Here is a 13490-nt window from a genome sequence, read left to right as displayed (position 1 = left end):
AGATAGATAGATAGATAGATAGATAGATAGATAGATAGATAGATAGAAATAGAGAGATAGATAAATAGATCTGCTTCATGCTTGTGGATCAAATGTAAGCTTTTAACTACTCCAGCACCAAACTTGCCTACCTGCTGTCATGCTCCCTGTAATGATGGTCACAGATTTTCACACTGAAACTGTAAACAAGCCTGACTCAAATACTTTCCTTTATAAGTAGCCTCGGTCATTGTATCTCTTCACAGCAACTGAAAAGTAAGACACTGACTAATATTATGAACCAAGCTACACATCTACTCCTTTCTCAAATAGATGAGGAAAGAGAAGCTATAGTGATCAATACTAAATTCTTGGGCATTTATGTACAAAAACCCTGTAAGATTACAGACAGTAAACTAAGTATTTTAAGCATTGATCCAACAAAGAACAAAATACACAATGCTTCGCTTTATCTAAAATATCCTGATGTGTCTGATGACATATTCTGCAAAGGATGAGGGAAGCTTACAAAATTTCCAGGAGGATAAAGTGGCAATGTAAGTGGACTGGATGAAAGTTACAGAAAAATTACTGTTCATCAAGAATGAGAACAATTTTTACTTTTTCAGAACACAGCCAGTACTTACCACACAAAATTCTTCTAATGATTGAAGACAGAGGAAACAAAAAAATTAATTTAAAAGAGGGGGAAAGGATGAATGAAAGTTCTGTTTCACACGATTCTCTGTAAATGAATTTAGAACTCTTTTTATTTCAAAATACCAACTATAGTAATTCACTCTAAGTAAAATTTAATGTGAGTAAAAACACATGAAACTTAATGATACTGATGAGGTAGACTGGTTGATAATCAGACCAATTCATGAGAAATAGTACTGACAAGACCTGTTTGTTAACCTATGAGCAAAAAAGATGGAAATAGCACACACAGAGTTTGGTGTAAATCATTCCCAAATTCTCTAAAATGTGTGGCTCTTTTCTGGTTACAAATGATGTCTGAGCTTTGTGTTCTTTACTGGCCCCTCCTTAAGAGGATGAATTCCATATGCTCTTCTTCAATAAGAATATCCAAAGCAAAAAAAATCACAACACTCTTGCCTCCTAAATTAAGCAACCTTTCTATGCTGCTGGACCATCAGCCTTTTGTTTCTGCATTCCACAGAATTTCCAAATGTTCTTTATCTGCTTCCCTTTAATGCCACAACTGCTATTTCATCACCAGTAGGATCTCATCCTTAGGATTCCTCTACCTCCTCCTTCCCTTCTTTGTTCTCTCCCTCATTACATTATGGAGACCCTCAACATGCATCTCTTCAGTTCCCCTCTACTCCAACATCACTTCATGACCCTCCCTGCGAGAAAAGAGTCATCTTTCCTTCTTTAAAAACTGTAGACTTGTCTATTTTCTGTAACCCTTGAGTATACTGAAATGCTTTTTAATTGACTTTTTTGTTTGTTTGTTTGGTTTGGTTTGTTTTTTTTGTGACAGGATTTCTCTGTGTAGCCCTGGCTGGCCTGGAACTCACTCTGTAGACCAGGCTAGCCTCAAACTCTCAAACTCAGAAATCCGCCTGCCTCTGCCTCCCAAGTGCTGAGATTAAAGGCATGCGCCACCACTGCCCGGCTAATTGACTATCTTCAAATACTGGCAGGGATGGAACTACAGGGAAACACTCACATTTATGGATGAGTTAGGTATTGTTTGGGACACTGTGCCTACTACTATACTTAATCTTTCCATGTTCTTCATGGTTTGTACCCTCACAAAGTACCTGCCTGCTGAACAGTTTCTTTTTTAATTAAGTATATTATTTATGCATATACTGTATGCAAAGTACTCACTTGCCAGTAGAATAAAGATGAATATGCTATTTTTCCTCCTAGCAAAGGATCATAAGAACTAGAAGGAAAAGCAGCCATGTATGGGAATTATATGATAGTTTAAACAAAGGACACTCACAAACATATGAATAAGAAAGTCACTGCTCATTTTTTTTTTGAAAGTCACTGTTATAAAGCACAGCTGGGTTGCTTCGCTGCTCCACTTTGTGATACAAATAGTATTGATGGATTCAGTATTTAGTCAAGTACTGTAGCATACTGGATGCACTAGACAATGTTCTTGGGTCCATATTTCCTTTCAACCTACTGCACTATTTCTCTTTACTAGTTCACTGAAAACACACTGATGTGATTTTTTTATTTCTGTCACAGGCCATCACTTTGATGCAAATATTCTACAATTTGAATTGGAACCTAACTTCAAAAATCAAACTTAGACGACTAACAATTCCTTCCTTATCAATACAGCTTTATTCTTACACATAATAGGAAAAATCTTCTCTTCCTCTGCAACATTTGACATTGTTGGAAACTCTTATATGTTGTCAGCATTAATGATTCTTCAACTAAATTTAGCTTAATTTTATTTCCTGTATGTCATCTCTCACCAAAATGAATGCCAGTGCTAAGACATTGCTACTATGTTTTCATTCTTCCTATGCTTGTAATATAAACTTTAAATATTTAAGTAACTGACAGCCTATATATGCTTTTAACACACATAAATAGGAAATAGTATACCAGCTATGTATATAACATTACAATTATAATAAATGCTAATATAATATCTGGTTCATTTCATAGCTTTCTGAGAAATGAAATAACAATATTCTATCACTTATCATTTGGTATACTAATTATATACCCAGAAAAACACACCAATGTTTTTATACTTTAAAAATCTATACAAAGTCAATAAGCAAACAAAAAAGATAACCACCATCATTAGCCATAGTGGAACTGCTATGAAAACCACAGTGAAATAGTCCTTACAGCCACTAGAGTATTTATAATAAAAAAGACAATACCAAGAAATAAAAGGCTTCAACTGCTGCTGATGGGGCAGAAAAAGCATTGAGCCACTCTAGAACAGCTTGTCTATTCCAACATACACTATCAGCATCTTAGTAATATGTATCATATACATATGTGTATATGTATGTATATGTATGTATGTATGTACATATATATTCTTATCATATGTGTGTTTATGTATGAATGGAGCCTATACATATATATACACACATATATATGCCACAGAAAAACAGAAATATATGCCCAAATAAAACCTGTACAAAAACATTCATAGAGACATTATTATTCACGGTTAGTCAAAGTAAGCAACTCAAAATTCACCATGGATTAATGGATGAGTACAAAGTGATAGATGTGTCTAAAAAATATTCTCTAAAAATAAGGAAAAATCAGCCCCTGGTGTATATTCTGTAACACTGATGTACCCTGAAGTCATTATGTGACTAAAAGAAGACCATCACAATGACCAAAGAGTACTTGACTTCAATTAAAACAAATGTCCAAAATACAGCAATTGTGAGACTGGAGCTCATTGTTAAAGCACTTGCCTCAAATGCGTAAGATCATGACTTCAATCCCCATCATATCAAAAAGTAATGATAGTCCTGTGACAGAGATACAATTTTGTGAAGTATATTAAAAGCAATTAGATTTTACACTTTGAAGTAGTAAACTGTATAAGAATTACATTTCACTATATCTTAATATCCTTTTAGAACTTTATTTACTTAGCATCATTTTTTTTGAGACTTACCCATGTGAAAAGTTTGTTTTTAATTGTTCCATTGTTTGGTTGAAAATTACATCCTACTTGCCATTCCTCTATTTATTTCTATACAAAAAATGTTACAATAAACACCCTTACACATTTTCTCCTTGTTTCCACCAATGTGACAATTTTCTAGACTAACACATGAAGGAAAATAGCTGAGTTTATGAATCTTCAACTTCACCAGAAAGTTCTAGAATGCTTGCTACAAAGGTTTTAGTAATTTATTCCCAACAGCAAGTGTTCCTGTTTCTTCTTATGCTTGCCAACCCTTGGTGTTATCAAGCTTATTGGGTTATGCCAATCAATAGGTGTAAAATGGAATCTCACCAGGGTTTAGATTTTCATTTTCCTGTTACTGAGGATGAACAACTTTCATAATTGGCCATTCAATCTTCTTCCTATGTGAATTGCCTACTCATATCCTTTACCTATTTTATAAAGAGTACTCGTCTTTCTGTCATTGATTTATATGACATCTTTCAAGATCTGGTTTTTTATCTTCGGTTACTTACAAGAGATGCAAATATATACTGATAGTCTGTAGTCTGTCTTTTCCTTTTGTTTTTATTTTTTTTGAAGATTTTTATAATAATGTATTAAAATATAAGTCTTTTCTTTGGGGGCGGCTGTGATTTGTGTCTTGTTTACATATTTTTCCCTATTATAATCTTGTGTAGCTATGGTCTTTCATAGTTGGACAGTATTAAGAACACTCTCCTTTAAGCATAACATGTCCAATGCTCTCTTGAATTCTCACCAGTGACTATCCACACAACACCTGTATGACGCTGGACACCCTAATGGTTGCTAGAAGAGGAAGGGAGTTCACAAGGCCCTATCCCTCACTAACAAGGCATAGCCAGGTAAAGTCTGCTTCCAGAGAGTAAGGTAAAGCCGTTTTAAATTGTTAATGTTCGTGCAAGTAACACCTCACCCATGCTACTGTGAGTCTAATTAATGCTCATTGGTTCTGCAACTTAGACTTGAATAAAATTGTTTCTTTGGTCTTTCATTGGTGCCAAACTGGCATGAAGAGATATTTATTGATCTCTTCAGGAAAAGTCCACACAAAAGAATTTGTCTGAGATATCATGCTTTTCTATTCTCTTGCTATTCAGTTAACAATAACAAAACAGAGTGATGTGGTACACTCTAGGCTTGGCAGTCTCTGAAGGGACTGACAGCTGAAGTCTTCAGCACCAAAAGAAATGATCTCCATTTAAAACTTCAAAGAGTCTACTATCCTGTCCAACCATGCCCAAAAAGTAGCAAGCAAAGACCCATCTTCCAAGAGAGTCAAGTCTGGCTCCCTTACACAATACCCTACACCCAGCCAAAGTGGGAAAACTGAAAAATCAAGCCTAAAGCTTACCAAACTCAATATCCCTCTCATGACACGTAAATGTCACTATATGTTAGAAAGCTAAGATAAAAATGATCATGGACAAAACATCTACAGCCACTCCCTCCAAGTCTTTTCATTTGCAAAGAGCAAAACACCACTATTTGTTGGACTGAATTAAGAAGACTCCTGATAACTCCTTTGATTTTAAGCAGTCAGCAAATGACAAGGAATTGGTGTTTGAAATGATCAAATGACTAGTTTCAACATAATCTTCATTGGAGCTTATAAATAAGAAGAAAACTTCAATGAACTGTGCAAAAGGAAATCATTGGTGTCAACAGAAAGGAACATTCTGCAAGGGGTCTTCAGCAGATGGAGCTCTCCCCTATGAATCAGTACTGAATCTATGAGCAGGGGAATGTGAAAAGCTGAAATGGGCACTCACACAAAGGTTCTGCACAGAGACACTGATTAAAATGCCAATCACCCTTCTCATAAGAGCACACACATTAACCTTCTTGTACTAGCTCCACTTCAACCCTGAATAATGTTATTATTAAAGGTGTACAAGGTACAGGAATGTCTTCAAGACTCCTAAGAAGGAGACAGAGTCCTTGCCTAGTATTTCTCCATCAAGCCACCTCTTGGCCAAAAGCAATAGCGTAACAATAAACAAATTGGGATATTGCTTTCATGAGAAGAAACCTCAAAGTTCCCTTGAATGTTGATGATTCAGGGAAACTTTCTGATTGCTGCTCCTTTTTCTTCCTTTTAAGAAATCGACACAGATATATTAAGGCCTAAACTTGCTATGTAGGACAAGATGACTTTGACCACTTTCCTTCCTCCACTACCAAGTTCTTGGATTATAGATAACACATCATCACACCCAGCTTACAATATACTTTTACGAGCCAATGCTAGTACGAGCAAAGTATTTGTCAATTTTTAAAGCAGAATTTTGAAGGGACTTGGTAGATAAACACCAAAAGTTTTGAACAATTTCAACCCCTTCGCCAGGCTGAGAATAAGGTTGCCCACTGCAAAGCAAGATTAACTCTGCAAGCGGGGTTAGTATCAATGTCTCAGAGTCACTCTCTCAATGCTGACATGACATTATTACCAAAGGCCTCACTGTATTTTATACTTACTTTTATTCATTTTTATTCATTTTATTCATTTTTAATTATGTGTTAGTAACTATATGGAAGTTACACACAACTGCAAGTGCCTTCGGAGAGCAGAAAGCATCATATCATTTGGAACTCAAGTTGTGAGCCATTGTGAGCCTCCCAACATGGATGGTAGGAACAGACTCGAGTCCTCTGCTAGAGCAAAAAGTACTTCTAGCTGCTAAGCCATCTCTCCAGACCCTGATCAGTCACGTTAGGACTCAGCGTTCCACTGCTTCCTTTCAAAGACCAAGCTTAGAATTAAATCACATCATTAGAGATGAACAAATCTGTAACTCAAAAATTTAAAAAAAAAATCACTTTCATATACTTCATGAGTTTTAAAGGGCAAAAGAAAAGACACAGGAGTACACACGCACTGGAGTCTTCCAGCATAAACAACACTGCATGGGAGCCACACAACCCAGCATGATCTACTCGATTTTGTAACACAGTCTTTCAAAGCACACTCTTCTGACCTCGAAAATAACTTCTTCATAATCTAATCATAACTTGCAGTTGGAGTTGCCTTCCCTGACATATTGACTCCTGAGATTTTGTTCAGAAGACTTTCTTGAGTATTCAGAAGAGATGTAAAGGCCAAGAAATTGTTCTACTTTTGCTGATGATAAACCCTGAAAGCATTAAATACACAGATACAATTTGTGATAAGATATGGATAGAATCCTGCAAGTGTAAGTCTGGGCTAAGTATACTGCCAAAGGTCAAGAAATATACACAGAAGAGGAGATACACACAAAATGCACAATGATCAAGAGCAATTCTACTTAATGATAACAATACTCAACTCTGCTACTGACGACAAAGAAAAAAAATGATATCAGAACACACGATATAGACAGAAGTTTCAATGAGGATATATGATCAAAAGTATTTAACAAATATCTTTCATAAACTATTGAAAGAATCTCCTTTGTAGTAAAACATGAATACATAAGATATGGAGTTCAAAAGTTTATAAGAGTTGGTATGAGTTTACACAAATCTGTTTACATCTAACTCTTGGCTCAATTCATCAAGACGGAAAAACATATATCTCAATGACATCCAGCAATGATGTGGAATAAAAATTAGTGTCAAGTTTATCACTGATGACTAAACTTAGAATACCGCCATGACTGTAAATAATAACTGTTATTTCACAGTTTACCAATAATCTAAACTTATGACCAAGATGAAGATAAGACATATCTGGGGACAGAAATAATATATTCTATGTTTTCAAACAACATGAATAAATCTATGCTTACTGAGATTTGTATAAATAAACACTCAGACAAAAAAAAAAACTAACCAAAGTAAATTAAGCCAAAGTACTGCTCCCTATAACATCAGCCTCTTAAGACTATAGTTCTGCCCAATGTAGCACATGTCTGAAAATGGAATACAGTGAAGATCATAGAAGTGCACCTAGCAAAATTTAAATCCTGTATATTTATTGATTCTTAGTAAACACTTAAAATATTAAATTTTGCTACCCTTTCTAGGGACTCTGTGGATAGCGTTTCTCCTTTCTGTGACAAGAGCAGCTTAAGGAAGAAGTGGTTCATGTGGTTCACACTTTGAGAGTATACTCCATAATGGAGGAGGTACAGGGCAGTAAGAGGAGCTCTGGCTGTGGCAGCAGAAACATGAGGCAGCTGGTCCTGCTCCACTGGATCAGGAAGCAGAAAAGCACTGCTCCTGGGCTGGGTCCCTCAGCTACTATGGGACCAAGTCCATGAGATGGTGTCACCACATTCAGGGTGGACTTTCTTTTCTCCTTTAAATCTCTTGCTGTGAAAACAACTTCATCAGAGATGCCCAGTGATGTATCCAGTAGAGGATTCTAAATCCAGTCAACCTGACAAGTCAATTGATCACCACACCTCTAATAGAAATAAAGCAAGAAGTGCCTCTGTGTATGTGCCCTTCAGTCATATACAGAGGAAAAATTTACATACATATAGATATAACTACCTCATACTAGAGGTTCATTTCATAACTATATGCACAATGCTAATTTCCTTAATGTTTTTTCTCTAATATTATGCTTTCTTCCTTTCCTTCTTTGGTATCTTTACATAAATAATTCCTGATAAGACTCTAAGGTAATATAAAACAAATGTTCAGCATGCCATTGTGAACCCCACAGGCTAACCATGTGGTGCTCATAGACATGAGCCATCTCAAAAGTACCTTCACTATGTATGGGATCAGGAGAGACTGTCTGGAGACAGGGAAAATAAAAAGCCTTTAAGAAGGCAAGCTCAGCTTAACTAGAATTTCATGTCTCAGACTCCCATCCCAAAAGAAAACTCCTTGAGAACCTTCATGGTGAGCCCCTTTCTTTATTTGTCATATCAGGCTGAATTATCTGAACACTGACTTAAATGTATCACATGGATAAGTTACTGACAATAAGGAATCAGAAAAATAGACGGATCTTTTAAGTTCACTGACACCAGGCCTCTAAGTAAGGCTTTGTAATTCCCACTCCTTTATTTCACATACAATTCCCTTCATGGCCCTGCAAGGGTGATTGACTCAGAACTCTGAGAAAGAAATTATTTCCAACACTTCTCAAGCTATTCAATAGGAACATTCTCCTGAATACCAGCTCCCTGGGGCAATTAAAACATATAGAAAAGAAAGAAGGACTTAAACAAACAGCCACAGCCTGCCAAATATCTAAATAAGGCCAACTGTTAATATGCTCGCAGCATGAAATTTAGGCAAGGGTCAGGATGAGCATAAAGCCAGTTCACTGCTCTGAGTCAGTGAACTCCAAAGGTACTGATGAAAATCCTCAGGAAACAAAAGCAAATCAACTCTGCTGAAACATCTGAAGAGTAACAAAGAAACTCAGCCATAAGCGCATCTCTCTCCTCAGTCATGCACTACATGACTGCTTTAAGATAGGAGGAAAAATCACTGTGCTCAGCTACAGTGTGCAGGACAGATACCGATCTCTTCTCCCACTTGTGTGGCAGAAACTCCAGTAAAGAGAATCAATTAGTAAGAGGTGTGGCCTTGTTGGAGGAAGTGTGTCACTGTGTAGGCAGACTTTGAGGGCTTCTGGTACACATACTACACACAGTGCAGAGGAGACAGGTTCCTGGCTGCCTTTGATCAAGATATAAAGCTCTCAGCTACTTCTCCAGCACTGTGTCTGCCTGGTTGTTGCCATGCTTTCCACCACAGTGATAATAGACTGAACCTCTGAAACTGTAAGTCAGTCCAAATTAAATACACTTTTATAAGAAAAAGAGAGAGACGGAATGAATTACACTAAAAGAGGAAACCTAGCGTGGCTAAAACTCCTAACATTTTAATGGGCCAAAAATAGTATTTTACTGGTAGAAAAACAAAGCCTCAAAACTGTGGTTTGAAAACTAGATTGTCAAAAAAACCAAAAAAAAAAAAGAAAACTAGATTGTTATGTTACTGTATTGTTGCTAAACATTTACAAACTAGCAACTTCATGGTACAATTTCTTAAAAGCACTATGGAGGTACAGCCTATGTTTAAGAATGAGGTTTTATCTATACAGTAAACAATTGGGAGCTTTGGGTGATTTAGATTACACTTCTCTTTATCCAATAACTCCAGGCTCCTCAAACAAGAAAACCGTTGACACAAGACACTCCCAACACAGAATACATGGAGAGATTCCAAAAGGTCTTTTCATTATGGAAACAGGTGAATACCAAAATATGCAGAGGTAATTGCAAAGAATCACTGATATGAGTTTAATTATCTTCCACTTGGCCTAGAGGCCATAATCCACAGCTAGCTATACTATAAGAATATTCTGAATTTACATCTGGTAAATTGAAAAGAATGTAATGTAATATTTCAGTGAAGTTTATGAAATTTGATGTATGACTAATTTGAGGGCAAATCCAAGCCCTGTCATTTAATAGTAAAATATAAAAAAAAAAAAAAAACATTAAATATGGTTGATAACCCTAAGGGTCACAATGCCTTTAACTTTTTGTGTCTAAAGAGTATGGATCAGTTGAATTTGTTTTCCTATGTGAATCCATTTGAGGAAAAAAAAGATTATTCTGACACTTGTTAAAATGGCACAAATGTCCTTATTGGAGACCACTTCTATATGGGGGAGAAACCAGGTCTAATTCCACATCTAGCAAAGACAGCTGGGGATTTACAGTCAATGAGCAGCAAGAGAAGCATACACAGCAGAGGGGCATTCTTACTAAACTAACTTAGTATGACTCTTGCTAAGTTACACATTAAAGGTAAAGGATGAGACATTTGATCGGATGTCAAGTGTGAAGCCATTCTACCTAAATTGGCATAGCAATATTTTTGCTAAACTCTACTTGTCGAGGTCAGGAGTAAGCAATCCATGTGTGGAAACCAGAGGAGCCTCTCTTAATGAGTGCAAAGGTCACTCCACATACTGCACACAGTAGCATATCCTGCAAATTCCGGCAACAATGAGCTGTTGCCTCTCTCTCTCTCTCTCTCTCTCTCTCTCTCTCTCTCTCTCTCTCTCTCTCTCTCTCTCTCACACACACACACACACACACACACAAATTTCAACCTATGCACAAAGACATTCTAGACATACTAGCTATGCTTAAGTAGCATTTCGCATCTGCCAGCCACACTTTGTTTTTTCTCCACTAGCACTATCAGTACAAGTGATCAGTACCCTAAATGAAGAATTTCTGTATAAGCAGACACAAACAGGTAAAGTGAACATTGAGAATTGCACTTTATCATCCTGGTTGCTCTCATAATAAACACTTCACATTACACTATAAAAACATAACAATGTTATAATCACATTATAACATGTGATAAGAAAGAACCAAAAAAATTTTCAATGACTTTTCTCTATAGTTAAGTCAATATCACAATCCTAAGAATCATTAAGGGTACAGCCATACTTCTAGTATTTTGAAAAATGGAGAAGCAGTAAGTAACTTAATGGACATAGGTACTTTGAGTCCTCAGTGGCAAGCACTTCTAGCCCTCTGGACTTTAGCCATTAATTTTTTTAAAGGAGTTTTCAAACTGTGCTATCAAAAAATGTCATAGAAGTATTTCATACTCAACACATGGAGACAGTACAAAGTGGTTTAAGAGAATAGGAGAGATTTGGAATCACAGTCAATGTGGGACTCAGGTTCATTTTTCCCAGTGTGAACTGTAATACAGATAATACCTGGAGTTTAATTATAAAAATGCAAACAAAGTAACACTTTGAAAAGTTAAAATACAAATATTTATGAGTAGTATTTATAATTTTACAATAGTCTAAAACAGAAACTACAAAAGAAAAATGATTCTGAAATTCAGAATTTCTGAAGCTCTCTATCTCCACTCAAATATGTATTATTAATCGTATGATTACTATTCTAGATATTTTCCCTCCTCCTTCATATTTAACATGGCTCATTGCCTGCATACTAAAACAAAATTACAAATTTTATTTTATTGACACTTGCTGTTTGTACACCATTAAAACGTGATTGCTAAATGTTGTATGAACCTAATATTAAGTTTTTACAGCCTCAGAAACTTGCTAATATTTTTTAAGCAAACCCCCTCCACAACATTCAATCTCTTGTACAGCCAATGTATCTACATGCCAGGCTCTACAAAAGCAGGTATGCACGGGATGCAGTCTTGCCCCAGAAGCACCTGCAGTTAGCATTCACCTTGGAACCCTCTACTGATGTGTGTGGGTGTCTTCCAACACTGAAAACGAGAGAGAATTGCCAATGACAAGGGTAATCTAACCACAGCAAGCTATGTTGCTTTTACTAACACCATATTATTCAATGGCAATACTACAAAGATTCAAGTTACTGTGAATACCACAAGACAGTTTTTGTTGCTGAATATCTGATCAGGTATGGGTCTGATGGTACAACTGTTCAGTCTGACATATGAATCAGTGGACCTTCATGGTAATGAACAATGCAAGCAGCCTCAAGGTCTAAGTACAATAAAAACTGATGATCAAAATTTCTACCCAGAGACTGTATCCTCTATAGCACTAATAAAGATAAAGGACATTGTAGAAACCTATCGTGGAAGACGATTGTCAGTGGTCACAAGGCCAGCTTACTTCATTGACCTTCAGCAGCAGGCAACCCGGAACCATTTCTGATTTCAATGTACTAAGAATCAATGAAAAGGCTGTTGCTACTATTACTTGAGAACTAGATAAGGTTGGAGCCCTAAGAAATGTGATGATTAATGTCAGGCCTCGCTACTGAGGATAGAATTTTTCAGGTCAAATCAACAGTAGAAGATACCTACTTCTTCTGGGTGGGGAAGACTTTGACAACTAGATGGTTAACCATTTCACTGCTGAGCTTAAATGCCAGGGCAAAATGGACATCAGTCAGAACAAGAGAGGTGTGCATCATCTGCACACTGCTTGTGACTGGGCTGTGTGCCCTCACCTACAGTACCCAGGCCAGTGTAGAAATTGATTCTGTCTATAAAGGACTCCATTTCTATATCTATATTACCCAAGCTCCATTTGAAGAACTGCATATGCACCTGTTCTGTGGCACTATGGTTACTGCAGAAAAGGCCTTTCAAGATAACAGATGAGACAAGTCACATATCCACAATATTGTCTGGTGTGGTTAAAAAAAACTGAATGTGAGAATTAACCCCAATGAAGCCATTGCTTACGGTGCTGTCCAGCCTGCCATTCTCTGAAGACAAGTCTGGAAATGTTTAGGATCTGCTGCTCTTAGATGTAACTCTTTTTTCCATTGGTATTGAAACCAACAGTGGAATCACGCCTGTCCTCATCAAGCACACTACCATTCAGACCAAGCAGACACAAACCTGCTTACTCTGACAACCAGCTGTGTGTTCATTCAGGTATATGAAGGTGAAAGACCCATCACTAAAGACAACAACCTGCTGGAAAAGTTAGGACGTACAGGCATACCTCCAGCACCCTGGGGTGTTCCTCAGATTGAAGTCACTTTTGACATTGATGCAAATGGCATCCTTGTGAGACTCCCATAGGCAAGAGTACAGGAAAAAACAAAATCACCATCACTAATAGCAGGGGCTGATTAAGCAAAGAGGATATTGAGCCCAGGTCTGGAAGGCTAAGGAGCAGAAAACTGGAGAAGAGACAAAGTATCATTCACGAATTCATTGGAAGTCTCTGCATTCAACATTAGAGTAACAATTTAAGCCCAACACTGGGGAAACAGAGGCAGTCTATGAGAGTTCAAGGCCAGCCTGATCTACAATGAGTTGCAGGACAGCCAAGGATACACTGAAAATCCCTGTCTCAAAAAAAAAGAAGGGA

General features: G+C 36.9%; 1 protein-coding gene and 1 pseudogene across 2 annotated transcripts in view; one reads left to right on the top strand and one right to left on the bottom strand.

The window, feature by feature from the left end:
* Exoc4 (exocyst complex component 4) overlaps positions 1–13490 on the bottom strand; it is a 689148-nt gene that overhangs the window by 554933 nt on the left and 120725 nt on the right. The gene's annotated exons all lie outside the window — the stretch shown is intronic.
* The window catches only part of LOC114622021, a 2339-nt pseudogene continuing 687 nt past the window's right edge, over positions 11839–13490 (top strand).

This window comes from Grammomys surdaster, unplaced genomic scaffold (assembly GCF_004785775.1).
Source record: "Grammomys surdaster isolate TR1022 unplaced genomic scaffold, NIH_TR_1.0 186, whole genome shotgun sequence".
Taxonomy (NCBI): Eukaryota; Metazoa; Chordata; class Mammalia; order Rodentia; family Muridae; genus Grammomys; species Grammomys surdaster.
Note: the sequence above shows the minus strand (reverse complement) of the source record. Positions and strands in the feature narration are given on the sequence as shown.